The following is a 20,380-nucleotide window of genomic DNA, read 5'->3' as shown; positions in this document are numbered from 1 at the left end:
AGGAAAAATTCCACCCCCCATCTCCTGTATAGCCTGTATGAAACTTGCCTGAATGATTAGGGAGACACTTTTGAAGGACATCCACGTAAAGACTTTCACTGTTGACAGTATGAATTGCATTGACTTGTGTTGGTGAGGGTTACTCAGCCTTGACTTTTAAACTCTGTAGTTACACTTAAAAATAAAGTGATAATTATTTAAAATATTTTCAATTATTTCTAACCTCCCCACCCTCCAAAACAAACCCCCACAGAAACACAACTGGAACCCCAACAAACCCAACAACCCAAACTTTATTTTTTGTTGAGTTGTTTTCCCTAAGCTACAAGGCCAGGTTCTGTCTATAGCTGATGCTCTGCAATGCACTTTAGTTATTTCAGTTGCTGTTCTGTATGCTCATTGAGTTATTATTTATTTTAGAAGAGTGTTATCCTCCAGGGGAAAATGTTTAGCTGATGGTTTGTGCCCAAGTGTGTCACTGATATATTTTGGATCTTTGTTTGTGGGTTGTTTTATTTAACAAACAAAAAAGGACAAAATAATCAATTTCTGGCTCTTATTACTTTAACAGATGTTTAGGGTAACCACTACAGGTTCTGCAAATGTTTTCAAAACATATAGGAAATGTGTGAAATTACATGTACATAAACACATGATTAACTCTTTAGTGCTGTCAGACTTTCTTAAGCTTTTGAAGACCATTTTGTATGTATGAGGTTTTCCTTTCATAAAAGTTGTTAGGTTGCAGGAAATTTGGTTTTGTGTTTGTTTTGGTTTTAGATTTCTATATGTTTTGCAGCCTCAGAAGGGAAGGCATCAGACTTTAAAGAATATTTCAAGTCTATGAAATCAATGTTTCTTCTCGCTGTGTGAGAAGTTCCTTTTTAAGTACTGTGAGCCTTTATTTGCCTCATTGCAGTATATTGAAAAAGAGTTATATTAAGTGTAGCTCCTTCATATTTCTTACCTGTTTATATGTCCCACTGAAATATATGTACATATATAAATATATATTTTTACTGTAAACCCATAGAGAACTTGAGCAAGAGATCCATCGGGAGAAGTCTGTGGGAAAAAATAACTGTAAAAAAATTGTGTTCTTTATTACTGATTATTCAAGTAGTATTTCATGTAGGTCATATTCATCTCCTGGTAAGTTCAGGAATGCAGTGCACAAGAGTTCACACCATATTGTCTTTTTATACAAAAAATCATAATTTGCCTGTTTTCCTCAATGTGGTGAATGTGAAGACGAAGGAATAGAATGATTTTTGAAGGCAGATCAGTTAAATCAGCCACAAATCCAGCTGAATTACGATTTCAAAGCTGTTTTGTTTGTTTTTGAAACTAATGAAGAAGTTCATGTAATCATGGAGTGGTTTGGGTGGGAAGGGACCTTCAAAGATCATCTTTCACTAGAGTTCACCTTTCAGTAGCTCAGGTTGCTCAAAGCCCTGTCCAACCTGGCTTTCCACCCTGCCAGTGAGGGAACATCCACATCTTCTCTGGACAACCTGTCCCAGTGTCTCACCACCCTCATAAAGGGTATTGCTAAAAAGTGCCCCCCAAAAGGTTGTGCCCTTATGAAAAAGCAGCATGTAATGAACAATTACTTTTCACTTTTAGCTAGATATTTCTTAATTTCTGAAAATATTTTCCATTATTAGGGCAGAAATTATGTATTACTGTAAAAATAATGTTTAAAATATATGTGTATTCTCAAAATAATAAGCACACCTGGTCATTGGCTTGTTGATGGGCCCTTAGCTCATGAAAAAGAATTATAATTGTTTAAGTAATTCAGAAATATTAAGTGGTTCCAGTGGGTGATTGCCATTGTTAAAGTAAATGTTTTCTGTGAGGATTGAGGGTGATATATTTAGTCCTTCACCCCTCCAAGAGAACTTAAATCTTCCTGTTGTTCTTCCAAAACCCTGCAGAAAACAGAGTCAAAACAGCTCCTCTCTATTTTAGATGAGCTAAGTAAGAAAGTAAAACCTGAGAAAGACAGTTTTGTCTGACTGCTTGGGTCTCTCTCTGGGAGGGAGAAAGGAAACATGAAATTCTATATTGTTCTGACATGTTTTCTAACTAGAACAGGTGATGTGTCCTAAGGGCTTAAAGTATAAGAACAAAGAAACCCCAAGTTGCTCGTATTTATAAGGTAATAAAGGCCAGGCTTGTTGGATTTTTGTCATTGCTTTTGCTTCCTAGATGTTATTTTTCATGATTACTAAACCAAAAGAACAACAGCAACAAAAATTTAAGTGCTCAGCTAATTTCTAGCATTTCAGGGTAATGGTCTTACATTATACCTTGGCCCTAGTGATTCTTGTTGTGCAGCCACTATATCACTGTATGGAGGAGATATTAAAAAAATCACTATTAACTGTTTGACAAGTTCCTGTCACATTGCAGCAGGAAAAGCTGCCATCTTATGTAAGGCACTGACTTTTTCAATACTTGCTTTAGGCTCCTCTCAAAGTTACTTTCATGTGAATTTTGTATCCCTTGAATCTGTGTAGTCTTAAAAAAATACAATGAAATTAGGTGGCTGTTGCCCAGGAAATGCAAAATATTGGATATGTCTTCACTGCTATGCAATGGATAGAAGTTTCAGAGAAAGGCATTGGCACAGAGAAATTAATGGAGATATGTTTTCAATCATTACAAAAAAATTCACCCAGAGAAGTGAACTTACTTTTAGCTGGAATCCAAATGAATGTTATATTGATCATTTATTTGTGGAAATTTCTAATTAACTTTTTTCGTAGCTTATTAAATTTATCAGAAACAGTTTCTTTTTCCAGACAGAATCCATGCACAATAATAATTGTTACAGGTTTTATATATCTCCTTCTGCCAAAAGATTATTTGTCCAGTACAGGATGGCAGAACAGACCAGAATAATTTACAGTATCATATTGTGTAGTAACTGAACTACTCCAAAATGGAGAAGCTGAGGCGCATTTGGCAGCAGTTTGTACTCATCTTGCCTAATTAAGCCTTTTTACTTTTACTTCGCTAGAATCATGGTGTTATTTAGGTTGCAAATGACCCTTAAGATCATCAAGTCCAACCAGTAACCCAGCAATGCTGCGTTCACCACTAAACCCTATCCTGAAGTGCCACATCTACATGTCTTCAAAACACCACCAGAGACTTCACCACAGCTCTGGGCAGTCTGTTCCAGTGCTTGACAACCCTTTTTTGGAAGAAATTTTTCCTAACCTTCAGTTTAAGGTGGTTGTTGTCCCTGTCTTTTTAGATACCAGGAGTCCCTGCCAAAGGTAGAGATTGAACTTAAATATTTTTTCTACAGAACAGGTAGTCAATACTTTCCTACATTTTACAAAAGAGCTGTTTCAGGTCAAGAATTTGCATTGCACTCTGTGTTGCTGGTGTGATACAAAATACATGAAGTTCTTGAAACTCACTTATCCAAGTAAAAATTACTTAAAATAAGTGAAAAGCAGCCTATTGCTGACCTGAGGTGTTATTAGGCAGCTAGTTCTTGACTCTAGAAGGGTTAAAAAACAAAGCAAAGGAGGAAGAGCAAAAAAGACCCAAGAGGTGTGAGCTCTTTCTTCAGGTATGTGAACTGTCAGCACACAATTAATATTTCATTGAGCTGGGCCCTGGTTTGAAGGGCATGGATGGGCTGTGTTTGTGATCTAATACTGAGTGGTTGCTGTACAGCACAGCGGTGTGTCACCTTTGGGAGCAGTTGAAGTATCCAGGTGTTGGTAAGGTTTAATTCCATGTACATTGTTCTGCTTGGCTTTTCAGGCCGTGGGGTAATGACTGTAAACGGCACCTGCTTCTGTGAGTCTGCAGCCTTCAGGATGGTTTGACTTCTGAGTTTCTGGCTTTTCTCTGAACTCCATGGATTTTGGGACTGCCTCCAGGTATGTTGTTTTTAGTACAGCGCACATGTAGGAGCTTCAAAATGCACAATTAAAAATGTGCAAGGGTCTTTTAATTTTTGCTCTGCTCATTGTGTCATTTTGTAAGCTAACATGTTTTGGTGACGGTTTACAGCATACCACTCTTGCAAAGACATAAGGTGACTTCAGCTTGAGGACACAGAATTGTCATATGTTCCATCTCCTTATTTCTAAACCATTGCTTTTTTGGTTAAGAGATATTCAGGCTTGTGTTGTGTAGACATGAACATAATTATTTCATCATCAGATAACATATGTTTGCTGGAACATATAGTGTCGCCTTGTGTTACTCATTGTTCAACACATGCCACAGATAGTTAGTTTTTTTTGTCCTGGCTTATGTCAGGTATCTTAAAATACATATTTGTTTTAATATCTCCACATGCTCAACATTTGATTTCCTGACGTTAACACTAATTAATTGAGTTGGGGAAAAAAAAACCAAACAGTAGAAGCTGGTTTCTGTGCTTTTCTTTTGGATGAACAGTGGCATCCTGACATATTCAATAGAGATTACTAACTGTATCCTCAAGGAATAATTAGGCTGTAGAGATGTAAAATGACATGTGGTAGCTTCCCAGAAATTGATGACAGAATATAAAATAGATCTCCTTGTATCTTTTGTAAGTTGTAAAGGTCTATGCTTTTTTGTTGTTTTTTTTTCTGTCTAGTGATGTACTTTGTCCTGAGAAGGAACTTAAAAATTCTTGAAATAACAAGATGGCAAGAAAACAAATGAGGGAATATTTCTTCTAAACATGGAGCACTTTCTGGCCTACTCTCAGTGAGGATCTATTGTCAGTTAGTGTCTATGTTATGTAAAGGGGTCAGACAGTGTATTCATAAGGATACCTTCCTGGCTTCAAAAGTTAATAGTAGTGCTTTTAGCCATGTTTCTGTTCATTCCTATAATTCAGGCTTCTGCTTGGTGATATAGTGATAAGATCATGTTAATTTTGAGAGGTTCTTATATTAAAGGCAAAATTTTCCTTTTGACCACTATGAAAATTCTGTGTAGGGTGGGAAGAAGGAAGTAGAGAATTGAGTACTTGGCCCTTCAAGAAGATGTACTTGGGAGACTAGAAATGCTGAGGTACTAGTTCTCTCATGTGTCTGTGTACTCAGTGTATGAGAAAATTTAGACTAGGGACACAGGAGTGCAAGGAACCCCTCCAGAAATCCTAAGACTAAGAAACAGAGAACTGTTTCCCTGGTTCTGTCAGACAAACCAAACAAAAATCTAACCTGATCAGCTTGGACTAATTGATCATAGAGAATCCATGAGATGCTGTTTCTCCCAAAGTCTTATTTGAAATAAGTTTTATTGAACATAATGTGAACCTTACTCCTGATCTGAGATAGAATAGAGAGTCTTATTAATGCTATTTGTATTTAAATATTTGCAGATAATATTTAGTGTTAGTTGGTGTGACAGTGTGCTTACTGGCACTCCACGCAGTTGATTTCTGCACTGATAATCACTTCTGTCGAGTTTCCTCTAAGAAAATACACAAGCAAACAAACTAATAGCTTTACCAGTGCCTGAAATTGCATATGCTGTACTAAGCAAACATTGTAAATTATAAACTAATTTTATCTTCAGAAAAAGGAAACTTCTATTTAAAAGTTATAAATGTTTGTAATAGTTGAGAACACCATGAATTCATCAATGCCAAAGTTATATCCACAGTTACTGCACTGAAAAAACCCTTGCTATTGCATTCAAGTGAACAGACATTCTGACTGGAAAAAGGTATTAACACCTCTTAGTGCTACTTTCCAAGGGATGTTATTAAATGCCACCTTGTTCTAAAAGAGAGGCGTGTTAAGAAATTAAAAACCAAGTTATACGAGGATGCTGTTCTCACATGTGTAACACTCATAAGGTAATAAGCATCTCCCAATGCTCCATAAAATATGATCACCAATCTTGATGTGGGAGAAAATGAACTTTGTGTATAGATATATTTATATATTATTTGGAAATTGAAGAATTTTTATTTGGCAGGCATGAACCGGAGTGGGGATGGAGGGAAGTGTGTTCAGCAGCTTTGCTGGTTTGAGACCTGAAAGTGAGGAGTTTGGATGAAATTATCTTTGAGGTTATTAAGACCTAGGAAGAGATTGTGTTTCACTGTTTTGGAGAACTTTGCATCAGGCATACAATAAAATAGATTTAAACAAGCTGTTACAAAAATAATTTTTTTCTTAGGAAATGTTTCTCAAAATCTAATAAAGGAGAATTGCATATGTTATAGCTATTTTTTCATCTCTGTTATTCCCAATTTTCCTGCAAATTTCTCTGAGACTTGGTGAAACTGCTGTTCTTTGGGGTGTGTGTCATGGTCTAATTGTCGAGCTGTATAAAGTTTTCTCTAAACAATCCCAGTTATGGAAAGGACAAAGCAGTATTGAAATGGAGCAAGGAAAATAAAATAATCACATCCTTCTTAAGATGCAATAGCAATTTACTAACTTCACCAAAAACATAAATCTCTGCTGGTGTGCTCAAGAGGCATCAAACTCTGAAAACTTATAATTTTTATTTTAGGGGTAATGGACAGTGCTTTGTAGTAATGCTCCCATCCATTCCAATCACAGTGGGTTTATTTTATTTTGTTCTATATGGAAAAACACTGTGGAATCCAAAGTGTAAGTTTCTAGTTCCAGCAAAATTAAATGAAAAATTGATCTTATTTTATAAAAGCCAAAGTAGAGTTAAAAATAGATTTTTGCTTCTCAAGGAAGCATCCTTTGATTTTGGAGGCCTCTTAGAGTTTGAGAAACCCACAAACGATCTGTTTATGGCAGTGCATAACTTGCAGTTATGCACTTGCAAATGAGTGGTCATTTGCTGGGATAACTGAGCCAAGCACAAGGAAATTGGAAACTGGGAATAATGAGGATTGTGATGAATCATTCTGAGAAGGCAGCTCACAGTGTAATCCAGGAGAAAACTCAGACTTTAAAGCTCTGTTCACCACAGGGATACTTTAATTGGCTTTGCTTGACAGATATAAAAATGTATTAGAGGTTTCTTTATTTATTTTTCAATTATTTCAGACCTAGTTTCATACACTCCTTTTTTCCCCTCTGTGTTTTACAGAATAAAAATAACATGAACAGTGTGGAAATAGTAACTAGACTTCAGTCTGGAATATGAAAAATTGTATTTTGAAAGCATTATATCAACCAGGGACATGGTTAAATCAGTTACTGTGCTTCTGTGCCAGCTCATTTTTATTTGTTTGTGGGGTGGGATTTTTTGTTTGTTTATGCTTTGGTTTGTTTGGTTTTTTTGTTTAAATAGCTAGTCTAATTTGGGACATGGAAAGATGGAACTAAAGCTCTAACTAGCATATATTACTGTCCTGAAACTCTTATCATACCTTCAGTGAGACACAGGTGATGTGTTTTTATAGCCACACAAGTACACTACAAAGATGACTGATTATAAATGTGTAGCCCATGTTCTTATCCTTCAAGTATTGTGTGAAAATTAAGCATGTAGGCACAGATAAATCGGTGTGTGCAGTGCAAATATCATAAATACATCAAAGAGAGAATCAGGTCTTTCAGTTCAAGTACTCTCAAATCTTGCAGCAGAGTGAATTCAACCACTGAAGATGGATTTGGAAGTTTTGAAGTTGGCTGTTTGGTTTTGATAAGCTGCTGAGCACACGTGTAATGTATTCATAGCTCTGGTATTGTTGATGACTGGATGATTGCAGCAGTTCAGTAGATACTCCGATGGTGTTGTAACTCTACCAGTCATCGTGGACAATATTATTTCTAAGGTACAGCAGTGGCACATTCCAAATGTAAATCAAGAACGGGTGAGTGATGCTTATCCTGATGATCCTGCCTTAAGCAATGGCTATTAAGCAGTGCATTCAGAACAGCTTTGTGGCCCCTGAAAACCAAAAAAAGTACACTAAGGGCTGATGCTCTGCTTTAATCCTCTTTCAGGGGTGAAAATAAAGAGAAGGGAGGGGGCAATGTAGTCCTGCAAGAGCATGTCCTTCAGGTAGGCTTGCAGCTAAAGATTGCCTGAACAACTGAAAGACTAAAATTTTTAAAGGACAGATTTCAAGGTAATTGTAATGCTAACCATAATAAATGCTAATTTACTACAGTCTTAGGATACTATCAGGATGGTTGCTGACTTTTTTTTTTGTAATTATTATGAACTTTATATTCTGGAATTAAATTATTACCTCTCTGGAAGAGAAAGTAAATGTTTTATTTTGGAGACATTCACAGCATAGTAGGTTAAATGAATGATAGAAAGAGTCCTGAAATATCAAAAGTTAGTCTTGATTTGTTTTTATTTATATATTCTATAAATGTCAGGCTTAGTTTAAAAAAAGGATGAAAATAGGGATGCACGGTGAACATGATCTTCAAGAAGCCAAAGTGTAAATTTATACCAATCTAAATGCTTTGTGTTTGCATGACTGCAGCCCCGACACTATTGCTTTGCTCTGAACTTAAAATAAAAATCTTACTGTTCCTATTAACATTGCAGTGCTGTAGGGACCTCTGTGGGAAGGTCAGAGGAAGATTTGGGCAAAGTGCTGTGTACTGTGGTACAGGGGTCAGCCTCAAGCAGCAGAGACATGGACAATTTTTCATTTGTTGACCCCAGATCTGTACTTCACACTCTGGCGCCCACATCTCTGGAACTGTGGATGTTGCCTCATGTGCCATTTAGCAATGGATTACATTGCTTTGAATTTAGTGCACTCTATGAGGATACATGAAGGGGTTAATGTAAGGAAGTCAGTGTTCTGTAAATAAACATCCTACCTCATTTCACTATCATTTTCTTGCATAAACTACCTCTGAAGTACAGTAGGTTCAATGTATTTAGTACTTATTTTGACCATAGGATTAGTAATGGAATTTAACTCCTATTGTAACCACAGGCTCTATGTATGGCAAGCATTTTTGTGATGTATCACACATAGTTAAAAATTATTATACCCCTTAATAGTATACTAATCTTCAAGTTTTCCTATGGATGTATATACATTATACCTGAATATGCAGGCATCTTGGGGTTTTTTCTGCATTTTTTCTGATTTTCCTCAGCACTAAGTGTCCTAGTTACAGGGGCTGGGCCAGTTAATCACTATGTGGGTATAACCCAAACTGTGTGTTCTACACCTTGTATGTAATTTCTGATGGACTGTTAACAATGGATCCTTTGCAGCAGCTGCCCAGGGCACACCTGACCCCTCAGGCCACACGCTGGGAGTTAAAGAACCCCTGTGAGACAGGGGAGTGTTTCTGTCTTCACACCAGTGACTCAGCTGTGACAGCTCCCTCTGGGGAGGCACCAGCACCTTCACACCCAGCCTGAGGGGTCATGTCTGCTCATGGGCCATTGGGTACTGGCACAATGGGCAGCTGCAATGACCTAGACCGTCAAAGATTCCCAAAATATCCCACAGATTTAAATCCCCCATTGTGAAACTCCCTACCCTGGAGGAGGTCCTGGGCATTCCCACCTGCACCTGAGCATACATAATCCCCGGGTTTTGGGACTTCTGGTACCACTTGTCAGATCCAGAGAGGGACCAGAACCTCAACAGGACTATGACCACCACTCTGGACTAGACTGCAACACATCATCCTCACCAACAGGTTTCTTTTCCTTTCACTTTGCATTCAGGGGGACCATGTGGGGCTCAGCACAGGGAGTGACAAACACCATTCTGTTTGTGCCCTAGGTTGCTGGGTTATACATCTGGGTTTTGTGGGTTAAAACCAATTTTTCTCTGTATTGTTGTATTTATTGTAGTCTTTTTAGTAAATTGTAATTCTGACTTGTAATCTCTGTTGAGTTGGGTTCATTTCTCCCACTGGTTTACCTTTAAACCAGCGTAAGTGTTAATGATGTTGTCTAGGTTTCTCTGTAATTCCAAATGCTACTTCATATACTTAAGATTCTCCTCTTAATTTCAATCCAAAGAAATCCCAGGTGTTTTTTTCTGTAAAAATTTGTGAGAGGTGTCATGAGTTCAAGCTTCAAGGCCCTGAAAGCTGTAATCACCAATACGTCTTTCCATTGTTTCAGCAAGAGAAATGTCAGAATTTGCTTTTCACTGATGATAGATGCTTACCAAAGTTCAGTCAGTCTTCTGTTGGATAAAATTAAATAGACATGCTTGTAACAAGTCATGAATGCAATGTGTTCCTCACCTTGAACAGGGTCAGTGAGACTGTCAATGAGATTTTGATTTGACAATGGACTCCAGTATGACATAGAATCCTCATTAATGAGAGCATTTAATGCATAGATGTTTGATATGCATTAGAACATCTGCAACCCAGGCTATTCTATAATCCATTTTGTTCCTAGCAGTGCTGAAGCACACTGAGCTAATGTGCTTACCTGACAGAGATAAATTTATTGGTATTTGCAGAACAGCAAAATACAGGAAAAAGAAAGTGAGGAAAGTAATTTCATACATGTTTCTTTATAAATTAATGAACTTGGGCTCTTCAAGTTATCCACTGCATACATTTACAAGCACAACTATAAAACAAAGTGAGTCTTAAATTTCAATAGGAAAAAACTTAGTAAGAATATTTATTGTCTTAAGAAACAACTTGGCAGATATCTGTCTAAACTATTCTGGACAAGTGAAATCTTGCATGCTGCCCCTTAAATTAGGATAATGTTGGTTGCTGCAGCCTTCAGTTGTGCAAGATTTTAACTATGTAGAACAAAAACCCCAAATGATTAGAAAATATCTGTAATAGGTCTAAATTGCTACACCTTTGTATAAATAGTTGGTGGAAAAACTTTTACATAGAGACTGTGCTGTCTCAATTTCCTTCTTCCAAAGAGTAACTCTGTGTGTATTAAAAAAACAGAGGGAGAGAAACTAAGCTGAAAATATACTTCTGATCCTCATGTTCAGTCAGAGCTAACATTAATATTCTGTTTTCACTGTGGTACCCCTTTACATTTTTAGATATAGGGCCATCAGGTGATAATTTCAGATATTCACAGTATCATTCACATTTAGTCAGTCTAGTATCTTGCAGTAATGTGCACATAGCCAAGCAGGGGATTTGATCCACTGGTGTCAGCCTCTGTAGAAATGCGTGCCAAAATATTAATCCCTTTTCCAAAGACCTGGGGATTTCAGTACCCAGAGAAGTATACTTATGGGAAAAGAAAATAATGAACTCATTTCTTGTACCTGTTTCCCAAAGATCTCCTGAACATTCCTGTCTGAGAGCTTCCTCGCACAAATGTATCACTTTTATGATGTTAATGGGTGTTTAAGGTCAGTGAGTTCTAGAGAGCATGAGTAAGACCTCATACCTGATAAACGTTCATCACCTCATTAATGTGTTGCTCGTGCATGTCCAGGTGCACTGCCATGAGGAGCAGGGCATAGCAGCCAATTTTCACAATAGATTAAATCTCTCCCTTTAAGCTATGAGTGCCTTTGCAAGTGAACCAAAAGTTCAGCTCCACTAAAAATGAGAAACCTGGAAACAGAGACATTCAAGGATTTGAAATAGACTCCCTTATGTTTTATCACAGCCTGGTCCAAAATAACAAGTTCTGTATGTTGTTAAAACAAATATGCTGCAGCTATTTTGAACCTTGCAGTTTGTCATTTAGCAAGTCAGTCTAAAAAAAATCTCTCTGTTATAGGTATGCAAAGGCCATTTGCCGAGTGAAAAGATCTCTTTTATTTTTTTAAACAAGAAAAATTCTTTTTTAAACAGAAAAATTCTACACTTAGTATGGAATGTGTGGATTGTTGCAAGGCAACTCTTTGAAACAGCATCCAAAACTTTGATTTGTGAGGTATGACATGATAAGTTGGGTCATTTTTTTTTATTCCAGGTGAACTGGTCTCCAATAACTTTACTTTGCCGTTTCTTGTTTGCATGGTATCATCATCAAGTGTTAAATCCTTCTTTGCTGTGTAAGAAGCAACAGAAATCTTTTCTTCTGGTAGCTCTCCCAGGAAGAGAAGCTCATCTGTTTTGATAAGGCCTAAGGAGTGGCCTGTGGGAGAAAAGAAATAAACTAGTTTTCCCTTATTAAAAAGCTATATCATATAAATATTTTATTTTAGATAGAAAAAATGCATTCATGCTTAATATTCCTCATGTGTTTAATAGTCTTGGCAGTCCTGGGTGACATTATCTTTATCTGGCTTCCCATCAAATACCACAATATTAAAGACTAACTACGTTGGAAATGTTGTAGGTTAGCTTGTGACTGGCATCACAAAAGATCCTGTCTGCAGCATTGTCAATAAATTATCTCACCCATGTCAGTGCACTTTCTGCTTTACATCTTTCATACAACTTGTTTCTAAAAATGGCATTCCAAGCTCTTACTTATTTACAAGACCATCTGGATTGTCGATACGTAAAAGAACTCTTAAATTTGTAAGCATGAATTAATTAAAGAAAAAGTTCTGCTTTATTGGGTACATGTTTCTCACACTTCCTTATATCTTGTTTTACAGGAACCATAGAGAATACAGTTAATTTCTTAGGTAAATGTTGGGGCTTTAATTAAAAAAAATCCACCAACTTTAAGTTATGGTAAATAGGGAACAAAACCTACATATTCATGAGAGATAAAATATTTCAGAATGCTGATCCCTTGTGTGCTTCCATTGTTCATCCCATGCTGTTGCTGTCTCATTTCTACATTAGAGATAATGTTGTGATTCATAGATGCAAAATTCTTAGAATTGAAGGGAATTCTAAAAATTTTTATAGACTGGGAGAAGGAGAGAGAGTAGGAAACATCAAACTGGAATAAATAAGGGACATTCATATGGTGGCTGACTTGAGTAGGAGGGTGCCGAATGGGATGGATAGTAAGCTGCTGACTTTGAAGTACTCAATGCCCTGGAAAGATCACTTTAGTGGTGCTTGGATAAAGAGAGTGAAGCTGGAATAAAGAGAATGAGAGCTGCAAACTAAGAAAATGAGATTAGGAAAGAGAACCAAAAAAGAGAGAGAAATAGAAGTGCATTAAGGACGTGTTGGCTGCAAAGACAGACATTACTGTGCTGGTGTCAAAAACTGGTCATACGAAAGAGAATTTGTTTGAGAGGTGAAATGCAACTAGGATTCCTCTATCTCATCTTTCCACTCTGTCAGGGAATACCTGTGACAATCTCCTGATAGAAAATACCATTCTTGGCAGCTTTTTTTCATGAAGAAGCTGACAACCTACTGCTTTTATTTCATGAGATGTAAGTACATCTTTAATGTAATTAGTGGAGTGCTGTCTGGAGCAGCCTGGTTGGTGGTGTACGTGCTTATAGATATGACATGATATAATTAAAATCCTGTTATTCATAGTACTTAAAACAGAAAATTATGCACAGGCTTCTCCTTTCCTGTTGTTTGTTCAGTGTCAAATTAGCTCCCTTGTCCATATACACATGCATTATGATACTGTCTGTAATTAAATAAGCATGTACTGTGGTTTCCACCAAATTGCTGTCTACTGTGGTGCTTTGCACATAAATCAGGGCTGGGAACATGCCCTGGATTTAAATCTTCAATGGTGAAAAAAGCTGTCATCTGTGAGACAATAACACAAATGAAGAAGCTGGAAGTGTAGTAAATGAAGCAAGGATTTAAAAGATTAAATGTGGCCTTGTGGTAAAATGTGGTGAGCTGGATTTTGTCCAGTGATAGCTAAGGCTAGCTTATGACAGGATGCCAAGTGTAGCCTTTTATGTTGAATGTAAATACTGGGACTTTCAAAGCCAGGCTGCATAACAATTTGGATTCAAAGCAAAAATTCTCAACTCCTTCAAATTTCTTCTCTATTATCTTTGTCACTATGAAGTACCGAACCCACAGTTTTCATGGTTAGTCGTTAATTCTATGGCCTTTCTTTTCTGCATGTTTGCTTTGTGACTCTCCAGATCCATTCTGGACTTGCAGCTACAGTTACAATGAAAGAACAGATGTACTTTAAACACACAGGTCTGTCTTCATAAAATTAGGTCTTATTGTAATGTGATTAGATATTTCAAAATATTGATAGTTTTTATTTTAATATTTCTGTGCATCCATCTGCCAAACATAAAAAATAAAGTGTATAACAAACTAATACCTGAATCAAGGATATAATTTCAAAACCATTTGAGAAATCAGTTATTCTTTCTTCAGTGCCATGTTTGTATATTGTAAGGTCAAAAATGTGTGAGGTCACAAATGAGACTAAAATCAAAACCACCAAGCCCAGGATTATGATTCATTTCTTAGTCACAGGATAATTCAGGTTGGAAGGGTCTGCTGCTTTACTGGTAAAACGCTGAAGTGTTTCCTTATAGCCATTCCAAATCTCTTTTGTTTCTCCTCCTGTCTGTGATCTGTTGTCATCCCACCATGTGCTACTGTGAAGAGGCTGGGCTAATGCTTTGTAACTGGGTTTTTTTTTCCTCTGGTATTGTCTACTGAGAGTCTCATAAGAGGTAGAAGAAAGACTCAATTTGTAGACAGAGAACTATGTAAAGCAAATTTTGCCAGGGCTTTGCCACTCTGAGAGGCAGGGGGAGAACCTGGAGCACAATCTTGCTGTGTTTTTAATTGTATTCATTGTAGTCTCAATTACTCTGTGCAAAGAGGAATAACTGCATTTTACATTTGAGGGGTGAAAAGAATCCTAATGCTTGAGCAGAGAGACAGGTGTGAATCCTAAATCTTAAATAAGAGCAACAGATGTTCTTTTCTTATGATCTTGTGGCCTGCCTTCCCATTCACTCCCATGTGTGTTGCTCTAGTTCTCGTATTGTTAATTTTAGTGCTTAGACAGTAGCTTGCCCAGCTGCATTATGAAGAAGAAAAAGGGCTTTTTTCTATTTGCAGGTGAATGATGATAAGGGATTGAACAATGTGATTTTTTTTTAAATATTTCTGCTAAGGCCTTTTTAGCCCAGCATGTTGTTGACTAAATTTCTGGAATAGCCAAAGTTGATGAAGTGCAGCAGTTATTAGAATGCTGCATGAAACAGTGAAGAGTTAATAGCTGTTTCTCCTGAAAAAAAACAAACCAAAACCAACTTAATGGGAATGTCAGTTAATTGTACACATTCAATAGCTTTGAAATCTTGCACTGTATTTGTAATGACAATTCTGTTTGAGTAAAACAACGAAGTTGTTTGTTTATGTGAGGAGGAGGGAAACTTGCTCCTCTTGCCTCAGCCTGGAGTTCTGTCTTCTCAGTCAGATCAATTTGCTGCATAGATTTTCAATAATGCAGAACTGCTTTTGCAGAGTTAGTGTCGTCTGTAGAGATTTTTCTCATTGTGCTTTGGTTTGGTTGGTTGTTGATTTTATATATATGTGTATCTAGGGGGGAAAGAAACTTTCCGCCTTTTGTTCTCCTTGCTTTGCTTTCTGACTGTTTCCTGCAGTTGCTTGAGGTTTTCTGAGGACAGAGGATCTCTTACAGAGTCCTCTGAGGTCAGGAAAAGAACCTTTTCATTTGAAGATGTATTACATCTGGACTCAAAATCCTATTTAAGCTGACATGTGAAAAGAAAAAAAAAGGTTCAGGAACATAAAGAGTCATTTCCTGGATTGAAGACTTTACAATGCAAATTGCCAACAAAAAAGAAATGAGAAGGAAGAGAAACTGCTATCCTGTCTGCAGTTTGTAGACTGAGGCCTAGGACAAAAGTAGTGTCTTTAAAATAAACTATACCCTATATAGTTTGGGGAGCTATGGCTGAACTTGGGCTTAAATTTGCCTAAGCAAATGCCACGAACCTGTTGTTTCTGTCTTATGCTGTCTTTCACTCCTGTAAGCAGCATCCTTGTGCCACTTCAACAGGAGCAAAGCTGGGTTTATACTGTTTGTGACAGTTGGTTTAGATACCATTTGTGTTACTCCCCCTGCATTCAGCTGTGCATTGCTATGCAGTCTTGTGCTCCCAGAAAATCCCCCTCTCTGTCCCCCTCAGTGCCCACCTTGCACTCTGTGTGTGCTTGCCAAAGCAGGGGCAGGCTCAAGGGCTGGGAAGAGGTTCTAGGGTTTATATGTATGTGTGTATATATATACATTTATATTTTTAATTAAGTATTTTTATTATTTATTTAGTTGGTTTTAGCTTGATTTTTATGTTTTTTGTTTCCAGGGACTGCCACCAGTTTTCCCTGCTTTTATCCCATCCTGTATTGCCCAGGTAGATCCTCTTGGTGTGCACTGATGTGGGAAATGGTGGAGCATGACTTGGACCCAAACCCAGGAGTGTGCTGATAATAAAGGTACTCCAGACACAATTGTGGGAACTTGTTTGCTGGTCTGTTGATGCAGGTCTGCCTTTCAAGCAGGTCTTACAGCTGCTTTCATGTACCTGCTGAGGCAGGAAAAAGGAATCAAGCTTGGGTCTGTGTCATATATTAAATGAACCTCTTGTTGTCTTTGCTTGCTTTATGTCTGCAAGAAGCTCTCTCTCTCTCTCCCAGGCCCTATATTAAGATTGAATCTTCTGGGTAAAACATGGGTTATTCAATATAAAACTAACATATTGAACAAACACTGTGAAATCATTTTTAGGATGCTCTTGAAACAAAGATAAGAGATAAACAGGGTAACTCAATGTTTAAATGATTGAGACTCAGTTATGTCATGAATTTTATCAGAAAACAACTTAAGGTATTTGTTTTCTCTTTGGGGACTTCACTCCATATTTTCCTTAAATTTTAAACTGTTAACAGTTGGAATGCCTGAAATTTCCTTTCTGTTTCTACCTTGGCTCTAATGACCATCCAAAACCTGACTGCATAGGTGGAAATGGTCTCTTTGCCTAAGCTTATGCCCACCCTAAAGGCAGGAAGGGTCACAGTGGGTGATGATATGGGAAAGGAAGCTCACTGTGCTCACGTCTTTTTTGGCAAAAAAATAGCTGAAGGATTTTATGGAAGTGGAATGGAATGGGGCTTTCTCTATCACTTCTAATTTTTGCAGGAGTTGAGCAGGAGAGGACTAGTTGGCCAAAACTTGTTTTCTGCTCTGTCTAACCAGAATTTGGATGCAGATAATAAAGTAGCTCTAGGCTTGATTCTCACAGACATCAGCAACCCACACAGGCCTGTTCTGGAAGAAATTTGGGTGTTTTTCTGTTCTGTTTTGTTTTCAGCATTTCAACTCCTTTACAATTGAGGGTTATGATATTATGATAATTCATGTATTTTCAATCTTTCTTACCATTTATTTTAAAAACTGAACTTCAGCTTGGAATGTGCATTAATGCAACGGACTCAAAAATTCTTGTCTTATAAAACTCTGGTGAAACAAATAATTTATTGCTTCTTGGACCTTCTGAAGAGCTGTTTATTTGTAACCAAAACTTGATGTAGAGCCAAGTGAATTAGTGCTGAAGGAACAAAAAAGAACAGGACTTGTTTTTTCCATTTTTAGGTTTGTAGACTGTGTTGCTGCTGAAAACAATGAGGTCATATTAAACCCCAAATACTTTAAAAATTATTATGCTGGTAAATAGGGAGGAATTGTAATCTTATTAATATCCTAATCTTAATTAATAAATGTATCAATAAAGTAAATAAGGTATTAATCTTAATATCTGTTAAAAGGATTGATTAAAAGGTTGTTGCATAAGTATAATTTTCAGAAAAATCTTTTAAAAAAATCCCAAACCACCTAGGCAGCATATAATTTTGGGAAGCCTTATGTTCAATTACCAAAATGTCACTTATTCAGAAAAATGATTTTATTTTCTTGCAGACAGCTACAATACTCTATTATAATGAGTTCTAGGGTTTTTTTTTCCTGAGATGTTGTTTTCCAAGCATTCTTTTTTAAAATTTATTTTAGTACAACTGAAGCCAAGTGTATGTGGCAGATGCATTGCTGGAACCAGGCACATACTCTGAGATGATGTTCCCAATACTTTCCGTTGTGGCACAAACCCCACAGACCCACCTGTGCAGAGCATACTCACCATTTTTAATTTCTTTTGGTGTGACTAAACCAATGCTAAGGGGTTTTCCTTCCTCTCTGCTGTTTATTCATGAAGAACAAGATATAAATTTGAGTTCTTCCTTATAGGGCTTGTAGTCAGCTAAATGGTGTGACACAAAATACAAATTTATACTGGAAAGCAGACTTTTTTCTTTTTTTTTTTCTCTTCTATATCTCTGTTAGTATTCTCCACCTGCTCTCTTTTTGTCTCTGCTAGGTAGTAAGAAGTTTGTTGAACATTGCATAAAACCCAAATTATTGATTAAAGCACAATTATCAGTGACATCTACACCAGGACACACTTAAGATTTAAACGCTATGTTGTATAATTTTTTTTCAGGAAACTTATTTTTAATTGAAATACTAGGAAAATGTATTATCCCTGTGAAACTAGAATCATCTTTGAGAGGGTGACAAAGGACTAGGATGCTGGAACTGGAAGATTTCTCAGTGTCTTGTGGAAAAATTGCACCTAACATGTCTCATTCCACTATTTTTGTGATGTTCTTCCATAATTAGGTCTGTCCATCTGCTTCTTTTATTGTGCTGCAGCTTGTGGCAGAAATTACTGAATTCAAATACAGCAAAATCAGTAACTCCTTATATTTTGATGAACATGCAATTGCCCTTTCCTATAACATCTCTGTCTGACTAGTCCAGTGTTATAGTTTGGGATAAAGAGGAGAGATTCCTTGATGGACCTGACTCTCTGACAGCAGACCGACCATATTCAATCCCTTAAACCGAAGAGGACCCTCTACCCTTTTTGTGCAGGGGGGTTACATCATGTGCATGCAGACTCAGACTTTAGTGTTCCCTTCAAAGAATACTTCTTGCCTGGAATTGCTGGCAAACACAAGCTCTTCAGCAGGCACCTGAAGGCAAAAGGGACTCTAAAGCTGACACAGAGGAGCCTGTTTCTTTCCTATTCTTCCTCATTGAGGCCTGACAGGAGCAAGTCTCACCGTGCCTAACTGGATAGTTGCTGTGTCAGACAGCAGGAGTCAGAGGTCACCTCTTATCATTCTTGGCCATCAATTGAAATCTTGCAAAGGGCTGCTGGCAGCATCTTTTTCTTTCTTTTTTACTGCTGGAAGTGTCAGAAATGGATCACCACAAAGCCTCCCAGTATATTAAGGGAGGAATGCTTGCAGACAATGTCACTGAGTGCCGATTCTGAAGTTGCAGAGGTTTTCTTCTGATCTGTTTGTCATTCCAGTTCAAACTTTATTACTGATAGAAGGTGGGGGGATAAAATGCTGTAAATATCTGTGGTTTACTACTGTAGTTTGTGAAAAAGAATTTTTAAAAAAAGTTGTGTATTTTATAATGTTTTTAGCAGAGTACTGCTTTCCTAATACCTCAGTCACCTGCAATCCCTGGTACCAAGTGGATATTTAGTTCTAGGATGTTGAATAAAATAACTTTATTCAGACACTTTTGTTTGAAATATGCTTTTCTCACACAATGGTTTACAACGTACCTTAGTCCACATGTATGTTTCTCCCATCAGGATGTGAAATAAGCAATAGTTTTGCTTTGGGGCATTTTTCTGCCAGGAGATGTAATTCAGAAGCAGAGTGCTTGGCTTCTTTTGAGCACTGACAAAACCAGATTGTTATCCTTGTGAACTAATGGGTTCCTTGAATTTATACATAATACAAGACCAGCTTAGAAAGGCATTTGTGTCACCACAGTCCCAAGAACCTTAAAAGATGAAGTATCTGAAGGACTTATCCTATGGCTGGTCTAGAATGTGTTAGCCCAGGAAAACCTGAGCAGAGGCCAGGGGCACATAAGGGCACTTATTTTGTTATTTGGTTTTGTTTGTAAACAAGCCAGCAGCACTGTTGTCGTGGTTCTTCATCTGCTTTTGTATATGAAGCATTTGTTGGAGCCAAATGCTATTAGAAAGCTCTATTGCTTTGACTAGAGTTAACTTTTACAACTTTGTGCAAAACAACCAATTGAGAAAGAACGTCTTGTTGCCTCTCTTTTAATGGTAAGTGCCCAAGGCCCACACCTGTTTTTAGGAAAATCAGTAAGTTTAATGTTATAGCCCTAATAAACAAATACTTCTCTTTATAGGAAACTTTTCCTTTGTGTTCAAGTGGAAAGAAACTAATGGTGTGTACAGAGAGTGACGTTCTTTTTTGGAAAGAGTCCAAATGTTTCAGTTCAGCATTTCCATGGGTGTGATAGGATTCATCTAAGACTTTCACACAAACAATATCAGTGTAACTGAAACTGTGCATGGTGATACTCTGCGAGTCTTCCTCTGTCTGGGCACAGCCCTGCGAGATGCTCAGCAACGCCTGAAAGAGTCTGGGCTGCTTCTGACCTCAGTCAGAGTTGGGAGATGCACAGCGTGTTACAGGCCAGGCTCTGCAGTCACTGGAACTGTGAACCGGGCCCCTGCCACTCTGCCAAACAC

Source organism: Pithys albifrons, chromosome 6, assembly GCF_047495875.1.
Source record: "Pithys albifrons albifrons isolate INPA30051 chromosome 6, PitAlb_v1, whole genome shotgun sequence".
In the NCBI taxonomy this organism is placed as follows: Eukaryota; Metazoa; Chordata; class Aves; order Passeriformes; family Thamnophilidae; genus Pithys; species Pithys albifrons.
Note: the sequence above shows the minus strand (reverse complement) of the source record.